This window comes from Canis aureus, chromosome 37, assembly GCF_053574225.1.
Source record: "Canis aureus isolate CA01 chromosome 37, VMU_Caureus_v.1.0, whole genome shotgun sequence".
Taxonomy (NCBI): domain Eukaryota; kingdom Metazoa; phylum Chordata; class Mammalia; order Carnivora; family Canidae; genus Canis; species Canis aureus.
Window position 1 is genome coordinate 13,376,546 of NC_135647.1, and position 12,518 is coordinate 13,389,063.

Genomic DNA, 12,518 nt, shown 5'->3' on the forward strand with positions numbered 1-12,518 from the left:
CAGTAGCTTGTTGAATGAATAAGTTCAGATAGGTCACTTAATGTGACTAATAAGTTGGCCATGGTGTAGCCTGCATTACTAAGATGTAATGCAGAAAAGCTAAATTTTGGTGGGATATGTCAACTATGTTGGAGTACAGCAGGTGATTACTTCCAGCTGAGGAAGGGTAACAACTTCACCTTTGGTGGTGGGGTGGGGGGGGGGGGTGGAATCAGTTCTCATCTATTTTGTTTACAGCTGTATCTTTAGCACTTGGAACAGTTCTCAGGACACAGGGCTCAATAAATATCTAAGAATGAACATTATTATTATACTTTCCCATTAGAGCTTTTGGTGGCACAGTTGTGAAAATGAGGCCTTCAGAGAGATGGAATGATCCTCCCACGGTTATTTAACAAGAAACTTTTGGAATTCCAACTGGTATCCAAATGCTTGATTTCTGAGATCCCAGGGTATGTCATCAGACCAAACCATGTCATATGCTCAGATCTCGGATTCCAGTCTTCTTGACACCAGCAAATAAATACACACAAAGCAGCAAATATAATGAATCCACAGCTTCTTCACCTGCCTTCCTTACTGTCCACCTTCTGTCTGAGACTATCTGAAGGGTTCCATGATCATCACTGAATTACATAACCATCCAAATGAGATTGTTCTTCCATCTGTTAAGGGCCATCAGAGCCCCCGTGCAATGAATTTCAATTTAAGGAGCTTTATGTCCCATCTGGAGCAAGAGGATTCATTCCTATATAAGAGAAAAAAGATCATTGTGATTTTAACCTGGTTTTAATGGAAATGACTCAATCCAAACCTTAAAATTTAAATGATGTTTAAATATTGCATGTCTCAGCGCACTGAGAGAATGATCTTGCCAGCAATTATTTTCAAAGTCCCATTTTCACAGCAGTAAATGCTCATTAAAAATAAACCATATATACAAGAGCGCTCACTGCAGCAGTATTTGTAAGAGGAGAAGACTTGAAACCAACCCAAATGTCTATCAAAGGAGATGACACAAAGAAATTGTGCTGTGTTCATACCGTGCAGCTATTAAAAAGAAAGAAGGAGGCCTACATGTGCCAGTGACAAGATATTTAACATCTATAAATAAGTGAAAAAAAATGCAAGATGCAAAACACTATGCATGTTTCTAATGTTGGTAGTTACAGCAATAAATGTCAGTATGTGCATATCAAAAAATCTGGAAGTGTATACAAAATAAAGACAGTAATTTCTCTGGGAAATAACATGAGGGGGCAATTTGATTTTCAACCTTATTCAAAATCATCACATATTGCTTCCTTAATTGAAAAAGACTTCTATCTCCTTTTAAATATGAGGTGTAATAAATACATTTCGCACTAATAAATTGAAAATTTCAAATGAAAGTTTACATGAAAATGGAATATGCTCCTTTCAAACAGTTACTGTGTGCTATAAACACTGCATTGTTTATATTCTTCAGTCCACTGATTGTTAACATAGAGAGCCTTTATTCATAATTCTATTGTGACAGCAGAAAACTAGAAACACCCAAGTGCTTGACAGAGGAATAGTTAAATAAACGGCCACTCCCAATAAACTGTTATGCAGCCATTTAATAAGAAGATTAAGAAGACTATGAAACACTATGAAATGCCCACGTTAAGGGTGACGGTAATGATAATGATCATAATGTGAAGAGTAAATGGCAAGACACAGAAGTGTCTATTCAAATGCGTGCAGTAGGATCTCTGAATGGAAAATATAACAAAAAGAAATTTTTCCAGAGCTAAGAATAACATTGTTTAGATGGTGGTCCCCTTGATTATTTTCCTTCCTTATACCTTTCCATGTTTTCCAATTTTCTAAGTAACCACTTACTACATTTATAATGGAAAATAATGCAATCACTCCTATCGATGGGATATTGTAAATAGCAACATTCTTCTTACTGGCATGCCATACAAATTTATTCACATTTTTCTTTCATTCTACCGTTGGGTTCATTTTTTCTAAAAAATGATTTCTAGTCCTACGGCTGCCCCTAACTTTCCCAGTGCTTTGGAGTGCACCACCAAATTCTCCACTCAAGTGCTCGCTTCGGCAGCACATATACAAATTCTCCACTCAATAGCTGTAAAATTAGACTATTTCATTAGGCTAAGTGAGAAATCAAACAATTTATGAAAAATGGAGTTCCCACAAAAGGAGCTCTATTTTTCTAATGGCTAAGCACCCAGGGCTTATCACAGAGATCCATAGGCCAACAGCCTAAGAGCTGGGTTCATCACAATTCAGACATCACAATTTAGACATTGTGAATTCACTATGTTGAGCTAGAATCTAAATTTTAGTCTTAGAATTTTCCTAAAATAAAGGGAATAGAAATAGGCTAATAGGCTGTGTGCCTATTAGATAGCTATTGTTACCTTGTTTGACATACAAAGAAACGAACATACAAAGGGGCTGAGAGAATTGCCCAAGATCATGACTAAGCTGGGGTTCAGTCCAGGGTGTGTGAATCCCACTAAGATTTTGTAGGGCTGAGAGGTGAGGTTTCAGAGGGATGAATGATTTGTCCAAGGTACACTGCCAGTTAGCAGGAGGCCGACCCAGATCTGTTGACACCACTCATACATTCACTTCACATTTTCCTCTTTCTATATTTTTACAAGTTCATTATCATCAATTATCAGTATTTTCCCTTCTCATTTTATTTTAGGTTTCCCTTTCATTTCCTCTCTTCACTAATTTGCCTCCTGGGAGTGTTTGTGGACCTGATATTTCAGTTCACTAATTAATGGTTCAACTACATGCTTTCTGCTCTGTACCCTATCTCTTGAGTTTGATATTGTAACCATATTTTAATCTATAATCAGTATATCCTTCTATGTACTGTCTTGTCCTTACATCATGTCACGGGCATTCTCTTATCTCTTTGAGGATCTTTATCTATTTGGAACTCTTGATCTATTCAATTATTTCCAATTCCTATAGTAATGCAATAGCCAAGACAGGATAGGATATACTGCAGTAACAAGTATTCCTGGAGAGTTCAGTGGCTAACTCAAAGCTTTGTTTCTCACTCACAGGCAACTACCCTCTCTCACCATGATCTTGTCCCTCAGGTATACTTTTAATTCTCTGCCCCAGGCATTGTTCTTCAAGGTGTTTTCCTGAGTGTACTCATCTACTATTCAAGGTCTGGAGGGAAAGAAAGAGGAAGGACCACTCAGTAGTGGACAGGTAGGCTGGCTCCACTGCCTTCCTGACATTGTCTCTGCCCCATGTCTGCGGCACAGCACAGAAGCTGATGTTTATCCACAGATAGGGGTTGGGGGGATCCACAGGGAAGGTGTGCTCAATTTGTCCCAAACTTTTGTCCTCTGCCCCTATTCCATTTCTTCCCCAGCAGCTCTCACAACCTCTTTCTCTCCCTAGGGGTTTCTTGCTCTTTGTTTCTCAGATTCACATACTGCTTTCATTTCTCTGGCACCTTCAGAGATAGGCTGGGTTCGGGGAAGGAGCAGAGGCCTGTCCTAGGTCCCTGTTTTATCAGGCTCCAGAGTCCAAGGCATTTCTACTGCAGCATTTCTAATGCCTCCTGAAATTGATAAGATCTCTAAGATAGTGAGCTTTTCCAGAGAACTCTGGACTTCCTTTTTTTCCCATCTTGCAATAAGGGTACATAGTACTGGCACAGAGTGAGCATTAAAAATATGATAACTTGACTTAAGTATTTTCCTATGTACCGTCTTGTCCTTGCATCATGTCATAGGCATTCTCTTATCTCTTTGAGCCTCTTTATCTATTTGGAATTGTTGATCTATTCAATTATTTCCAATTCCTATAGTAATGCAATGTGAAGAGGGAACCACTTCTCCTAAAATGTGCAGCTCCAATGAATGTAGCCACACCTAAGTGGATTTTAACATTCTTAGAGGAAGCCTAAACTCAGTGCCCCTCCCCCCCAACCTTTTCTCAAGCTGTTGTTCAAATTTGAACAGTTTAGGAGAATGGGACAGGAGGTCAGACACAATAATCATGAGGTGAGTTGATTTCCTAGTTTGCACCCTGCCTGGGAAGTTGAGTTTTATGAATATAATTAGACACCGGGAAGCAAACAAATGACGTATTGCTGTCAGCAATTTTTGTTATCAGGGAAGGTACGTATGATTTGCTTATGACATATGCCTAAAATAAAATCAATATAAGCACTACAGTCCCAAAAGTATCACCTAAACTACAGTTAAAAAGAAAGTCTGGTTTCTCCAACCATGTAATTGAATCACAACACGTAATTGTAAAAATGGAAAGGTCAAATTACTTTTTTCTTTTTTCTGCCCAAATCCCCACTGTAACAGATGCTACTGGTTACCTAGTTCAAATTCACCCCCTGCTTATTGGTCCCTTACGTATTTCAAACGATAGGGAATGAAAACCTCAGAAATTTGCTTTGCCAATCTACCTTGCAGCCAGTGTGGCTTAACAAGCCAGTTTTGGCCAAAGGTTTGTAAGAGAGATCTCCCTGGGGGAGCAGGGATTATAAACCTGATAACTGGCCACTCCTAAGACTGCCCTCCCCATTCTTCCACTTCTTTCCTGCCTTCAGATGCAGTCACCACATCTGGACCTGTTGTATTACCTGGCAAGCAGTGCAGCTTAGCAAGAAAAAGCAACATGATAGGGAAGGCAGAGCAGAATGATAGTAAGAAGTCTTTTTTTTTTTTTTTAAGATTTTTTATTTATTTATTCAAGAGCGACACAGAGAAAGAAGCAGAGACATAAGCAGAGGGAGAAGCAGGCTCCTCACAGGGAGCCCAATGTGGGACTTGATCCGAGGACCCCTGGATCATGACCTGAGCTGAATGCAGATGCTCAACCACTGAGCCACCCAGGCATCCCTATTAGGAAGTCTTCTTAAAGTGTCCTTAAAGGCACCGTTGAGGTGCTTCACCAAATTTGGAAATGCTTGCCCTCCAAACTTCTTGTGAAGTAAGATAATTAGATGCATCATAGCTTGAGCAACTATTCATCAGTATTATTTTACTTGTGGCCAAAACTATGCCTAACATATGCCCCCTAAAAGGGAGCTGTCATTATCAAAAGGAATAATTCTGAATCTCTGTAAACTGATAAAAGGAGTTCAATAGGCATGAACTGTACTTCAATCCTTTTGTCTTCAAAATATAAAGAGATTCATGATCAGGGTTTTTAGATGGTCAACAAGCCAGGCACTGTGCCAGGCCCTTCATGTGCATTACCTACCTACAATTTCTTTTGGTGGCTTGCCTCACAACACGGAAGAGCATCTGACTCAGAGAACTACAAAAGCTTAGTGAGAAGAAAGTTGCTCTGGGAAGCAATATATTTTAATAGTGACTCTGATAAAATATGATGTGAGGAGAGGAAAATAGCCAAGAGTCTATGAAGGATAGTGACTAAGAGTGCAACAGAGTGTTCAGGTCTTTTCCCTGTTGACCCTACATTGACAATCAGGATCCAAAGGTAGGACAAGCAAGAGTTAAGACTTTCACTTTTTTTTAAAAATTTAAATTCAATTTGCCAACATATAGTATAACACCCAGAAGACCTCCACTTTCTAAGAGACCTGCCAACAATTAGATGTCTTTCTAGTCTACTAAGGATGCAGAACTGGGCCCCACCACTCTCCACTACGCCCCAAGAGGACAGGGAGAAGGAATCTTTAGAGTACTGGCGAAAGTAGTGTCAGGGGAAAAAAGCTTTCTTCTTCGCCATCGCCCTGAAGCAAAGTGGGAGGTTCCTCAAGAGACTCTCTCACTGGGATTGAGGGTGCCTGCTAGAAAGGATAGGAAAGACTATCTCACTGGAGAGCCCAACATCTGCATAGAGAACAAATTCATTGGTTAAAAAAATAACTGGAGGGGTGCTTGGGTGGCTAGGTCAGTGAAGCGTCTGCCTTCAGCTCAGGTCATGATCCCGGGGTCCTGGGATCAAGTCCCACATCAGGCTCCCTGCTCAGTGGGAAGCCTGCTTCTCTCTCTCCCCCTGCCTCTCCCCACCACTTGTGCTCCCACACACACTCTCTCTCTCAAATAAATAAATAAAATCTTAAAGAAAAATAATAATTGGAACCCATAGTGACAACAGAAAGATTTTTTAACACCAAACCTTTTTAAGACAGTTGTTCAGTGAGAATAACTGTACACTGTAGAATGAGAACTGTATTCAGTTTACTATAATTTAATCACTATTATATATCACAGGTGTAAATAACAGAGCAGTGCCCGATCTTAACCACGGATCCCTCCTTTTAGCATTTGATAAAATGCATAGGAAGACAATTATTTGCTCATCCTCATCCCTTTTTATTGGCACACTGATTTCTCACTATCTCCAATGGGAAAGTCTCTTAGATCATGGCCCTTATTATAAGTGGCAGAAAATTATCCACCTCATGATAAAATTGCTAAAAACTCAGACAGGATTAAAAATTTTTCCCTTGCTTAGGGGCCCCCGGGTGGCTCAGTTGGTTGGCCACCTTCCTTCAGTTCGGATCAGTTATGGGATCAAGCACTGTGTCGGGCTCCCTGCTCAGCTTCTCCCTCTCCCTCTGCTGCTCCCCTGTTTGTGCTCTCTCTCTGTCAAATAAATAAATAAAATCTTTAAAAAAATTTTTTTCCCTTGTGTATAAAAGTATATATAAAAAAATAAATAAAAGTATATATATTGATTACAGAAAATTGAAGGAAAGAAAAACAAATAAGAAGCTGTAATAAATTATATTACATCACTTAAATCCCACCAGGTGAAACCATTATTAACATTGTCTTATTTTGGGATCCCTGGGTGGCGGAGCGGTTTGGCGCCTGTCTTTGGCCCAGGGCGCGAGCCTGGAGACCCGGGATCGAATCCCACATCGGGCTCCCGGTGCATGGAGCCTGCTTCTCCCTCTGCCTATGTCTCTGCCTCTCTCTCTCTCTCACTGTGTGCTTATCATAAATAAATAAAATAAAAATTAAAAAAAAAAAACATTGTCTTATTTTTCCTATAGGATTTTTTTTTTCTTATAGGATTTTTTAGTGTGAGTGTTGGTGTGTGTGTATATGCAGGCACATGTGTGTATTAAGTAAAATTGGGATTTACTATAAACTGTTAACTATTTTTTCCTTTTATTATTATATTGTGAACATTTTCCCATGCACATAACTATTCCTTAAAAACATGACTCTTGTATTTAATGATTGTAAAGTATTTCACTCTAAAATTGAATTGCATTTCATTTAACCTTTTCCTTATCATTGAAATTTGATCCATTTCCAATTCTTGAGTATTCTAAATAAAGCTCCAATTGCATATTGTTAAAATAACTATAATAATGACAAGAGTGAGAAGGGAAAGCAGAAAGAGCAGCTGAGGGCCAGCCTGTCTCCCATCATTTGGCACAAGAACACAGGAATGCCCTTCTCTGCAAGGAAGTCATCTGTGTACCATTTTCTATTATGATCCACTAAAGCAAAGAATCCCAACAGCAAAAGCCTGGGTGTTCAGGTAGTGGCAAGAGCTAAACAGGGGTACAGTCAATCAAACTGGAGCTAACTCTCCAGCATCAGAGAATTGTTCACTGGAGAGATCTCCAAGCTCTCAAAAACAAACAAAAAATATTTAAGAATTCACGTAACCTAAACGAAGCCAGCATTTGGATGCTGCCACTCGGCTGGCCTCAAAGGCCAGACTGTGGCAGTCAGAAAAACAGAGACCACAGTTTTTTGTTGGAATCTTTTGGATATTCTATCTATAAAATCATGTCATCTTCAAACAGAGACAATTTTACTTCTTCCTTCCTGATTTGGATAACTTTTATTCTTTCTTGCTGATTGCCCTGGCTAGGACTTTCCAGGACTATGTTGAGTAGGAGGTAAGAGTGGGCATCCTTGTCCTATTCTTTGAGTAAGAGTTCTCAACCTTTCATCATTAAGCATAATGTTAGCTATGAGCTTGTCATATGTGAACTTTATTATGTTGAGGTATATTTCTTCTACACCCAATCTGTTGAGTTTTTTATTTGTGAAAGAATATTGAATTTTGTCAAAGGCTTTTTCTATAGCTATTGAGATAATTATATGTTGTGTATCATTTGTACTCTTAATTTAATGAATCATATCTATTGATTTGCATATTTTAAGCCATCCTTGAATTGCAGGGATGAGTCCCACTTGATAATGGTACATGATCCTTTCCTACTAGAGTTAGTTTGCTAGTTGGACTTCGTTGAGAATCTATATTCTTCAGGGATATATGGCCTCTAGTTTTTGTTTCCTATAGTATCCTTATCTGGCTTTATTATCAGCATAATGCTGGCCCCATAAAATGAGTTTGAGAGTATTTCCTCCTCTTCAATATTTTGGAAGAGTTTGAGAAGGATTGAGGTTAATTTTTCCTTAAATGTTTGGTAGAATTCACCAATGAAACCAGCTGGTCCTAGGCTATTTTTCACTGGGAGAAGGACAGCTCTATTATTTAGATGCTAGGTGATTATATGATTCAGACTACTTTAGCAATTCCTACGTTTCGCAGTTTTTACTTCCATAAGTATAGTTTGGCCAAAGTCCTATTTAGCACGGTTTGTCAATCCAAAACTGAATTCATAATTTAAATGTCTACAGGGCTACACAAATTCCTGGCACAATGCATATAGGACCAGCTGTGAATAGCTAACACTTCGTCACAAGATAGCTAACAGCCCTCCAAAAACCAAATAATCACCTGGAAAGAAAGCAGGAGGGCAGGTGCTACAGATGCTAGGGGCTATCCAAACAAACACTGGATCCATAGACCCCCTGGGAACATAGTAAGAATTTTAATGTTTTCAAACTTACTTATTGCTACATTATTCCAGGAATATTTTTCAGGAAAATCCTCAAAGAGAGGCAAAAATGTGGGTTTTGAATCCATTAAATCACTTCCTAGGTACTCTGAGCTATTCTATCATCTACAATGCAAGTGCTAGTCAGACATAATCCCTCTTTTCGTGAAAGCATTACCAAATAACCTGAGATTTCAAAATCTGAGATATAAAAACATACCAACAGAACCTACATGCACAATGTAAGTATTTGTGTTTTCATTGGGTGAATGGTCTGTAGTCAGAGTCAACATGTTGGAAAGGAAGCTCAAAAGTTAAAATGGCTCCCACATGTTGTTAGCAATGTCATAACTCCAAAATGAACCTAAAGAAATAGAAAATGGGTTTATAAAATAGGTCACCGTGGTTGACCGTGGTTGAAACTCTGTCTGATACTCTTTGTTCTGCAGTTTTTCAACTACTAAGAATTATACAAATATTATTCTTCAGATTGGTAATATTACCACCTCTTTCTTTATCAGCGGTGCTTATCATCGGAGGATGAACTCTGCCATCACACTTAGTTTGAGCAATGCCAAAGCAGAGGCATGAATTTGCAGTACATGCGGATGAAATAAATAGGTACATGCCCTGTAATTTGAGGGTCTGAGGAAGGCTCTCCGGAAACAGACTCTCAAGCAGAGGGGCATGAAGTGGGTTCATTTGCAGATACTCTCAGGGGATACAGATGGGGAAGACAGGCAATGAAGGGAGGGAGAAGCTACTTTGCGATGCAATGCAATTGTAACAGAGGCCTCAGCCCACCCTTCGAGGAGCTCTGGAGTTTGGGTTACCCTTCAGATTGCCTAGATTGAGGCAAGACAGTGTTATAGACTAACCTGTGCTCCCCACCCCCCACGTCCACATGTTAAAGTCCTAACCCTCAGTACCTTAGATTGTGACTGTAATTGAAGCTAGGAGCTTTAAAGAGGTAATTACTGTTAAATGAGGTCATATGAGTGGATCTTAATCCAGTTCGACTGGTGTCCTTATCAGAAGAGGGAGAGATATCAGAGTTATACACACAAAAGAAAGGCCATATGAGGATACAGTGAGAAGGCAGGCAGTCATCTGCAAGCCCAGAAGAGATACCTCACAAAAAACCAAACCTTCTAACACCTTGATCTTGGACTTTGAGCTTTCAGAACTGTGAAAAAACAAAATTCTGTCGTTTGAGACACCAGTCTATGGTATTTTGTTATGGCAGCCTGAGCTAACTAATACAGAGAGCCAGGCTTCTTTCTATCAAACAGAATCATTCTGCCTGAAATTCCATCATCATAATTCCTTTATATCACCAGCAACTATCACTTTTCGGCCTTTTGGCTAAGATCAAGTGTATCACTAGCAACTTATTTCATTCATTCACCGAAAATAGTAATAATAATAATACTATTAATCACCTTGTCTCTGTCAGGCACAATGCTATACACTAGCAATACAATGAGAAGCATGCTACCCAGTTCCTGCCCTCTTGAAGGATATAGACCAAAAGATAAGTATAATAACGTGGTAGGTGCAATGATATAGGATGAACATGATCATGGAAGTGCAGCTGGGGGGTGCTTAATTAGACCTGGGTGGTCAAAAGGGCTTTGGAAGAAGAGATTTTAGGCTGAGTGGGGGATGGAATAATCCAGGAATAAAGGCCAGGAAGTGAGAATTGATGATGTATAATGCAACAGAAGGGTGGGAAGGGACACAGTGGTAAGAGAGGAAGCTGAGGAGTAGCGTGACTGGACCATCCAAGGAGTTTTGACCTTATACAAAGAGTGATGGGGAGGCATTTGCAAGATCTAAAGTGAAAGGATGAAATAAAAATGGTTTTGCAGAGAACTGCCGGGCTGTAGAGTGGATTTGATGGAAGATGGGCCGCAGATGAGCATCGATTAGGGATAGTATGAGGAAGTGAGACCAATCTCTGGGCACTTTTGGGAAATCAGGTGAGAAAGCATGGTAGCTTCTCAGAGGGAAACTGCTGTGAGGACATAGCAAGCCCTCCCAATCTGAGCCATACCTGAGTAGAAATCAAGAAGGCTTTGTGATTGACTGGCAGCCAGTGGTGAAGTCAAAGGAAGAGTCATTTGAGAAACCAGGTGAGGGGGGCACCCGCCCCAGAGAGAAAGGAGGAAAGCACAGAGTGGCTGGATTCAGAGCGAGATGAGGACGCAGTGATGAAGCAAGTTAGCGGAGCTCCAAGCTAGGGGAAGAAATACGACCGTGCTTTTGGCACCATTTAATTGGAGATAAATGTTAACATTTTGGAGAAGATTCAAAGAGCAATTAAGAAGAGAAAAGAGCTAGCAAAATTATAAAATCAGTAAGTATTATTTCCAAAAGCTGAACATACTCTACTCCATAATGATAGGGAGAAAAATGAAATGTCCAAAGGGGGAGTTATAAAAGCCAAAAAGAAATGTTCTGGGGGAGAAAAGTGTTTCCATCACCAAGTATAAGCTTCTTCTTGTTTTAATTAGCTTAAGTTTGAAGTCACAAAAGAGGGAAATATTTATGTCAGTCACGAAAATATAATCCGTAAAATGGAAGTATAACTATTGTGTTAAGGAGACTACTTGTATATTATTCTGTGGATTAGATGTGTTTTTGGAAAGATGTGATTATATCAAACTCCAAAATAGAGAGGAGGAGACCAGTAGCAAGGGCACAGAACATCTTTCTCAAGAGGCAAAAACTAAAGGGAACGACAGAAGGAGGAGGAGGCGGAAGGTGGGCAACCCAAAGTTAGGGAAACACAGTGCTTCCTGCCTCTGATCAGCAAGCAGACCTTCCAGAGCAGTGTTGTGTGACACTTGGCAGCCCTGGCTACAGAGGGGGTGCAGAGCAGAGACAGTCTGGGGCCAGGAGGGGATGGGAAGGAGAGGCATCATAAGGCATCCCAAAGTCTCTCCCCACACGCACACCACATACACACACACACACCCTCCACACAAACTCATACAAACACCCCATATGTGCACACAGACACCTGCCATGCACACACACCCACTCACATCTTCCATGCACATACAGACATGCTTATACATACACACTCATACAGACATGCTCATACATACATACATGTACTCTCACATACACACTTATCCAGAAGGAGGACTTTCAAGGGGTTGTTAGCCAGAAGAAGTAGCTGGACTGCTCAGAGCCTCAAAATCATTGTTTGTCACTATTTTCTGTACCTACCATGATTATGAAAGTAGGAAGCTAAGGAAACACCTGTTACTATATAAACTATAGTGAGGGAAGGAGGGAAAAATTAGTGACCCAATCAGAATGCATCATCTCAATTTTCATCTCCAACTTGCAAAGGTCCTGAACCTTTGTCTTTAAAAGTCTCTCCCACAACAAGCCAAACCAAAGACAGAGAGTATATGGCAGGGCTATTTGTCCCGGGGTGGTGTTGGGGGGGGGGGGTCCTTCTGGGGCTGTGGTTAAAGGAGCAGTGTGCCAGGACAGGAATTGCCCTGGGAATCCGACATGGTCTGCCCATTAGGGAGCTGATCCTATAGTAACTTTGGATAATAAGAAAAGCTTTTAAAACAATGTATTTTTATCACTATAAATTCTTCTTTGTAGTTAAAATCCTTTTTATGATGTAAATAACACTGTCACCCCCAGAAATATTATCGAG

The 12,518-nt window shown here is 40.0% G+C and overlaps 1 long non-coding RNA gene across 2 annotated transcripts in view; it reads left to right on the forward strand.

The window, feature by feature from the left end:
• LOC144306854 (uncharacterized) overlaps positions 1–12,259 on the forward strand; it is a 29,978-nt gene extending 17,719 nt beyond the window's left edge. For both annotated transcript variants that reach the window (XR_013373915.1, XR_013373914.1), the window contains one exon: positions 10,290–12,259. This is a non-coding gene — a long non-coding RNA (uncharacterized LOC144306854). The remainder of the gene's footprint in view (positions 1–10,289) is intronic.
• The last annotated feature ends 259 nt before the right edge of the window (positions 12,260–12,518 follow it).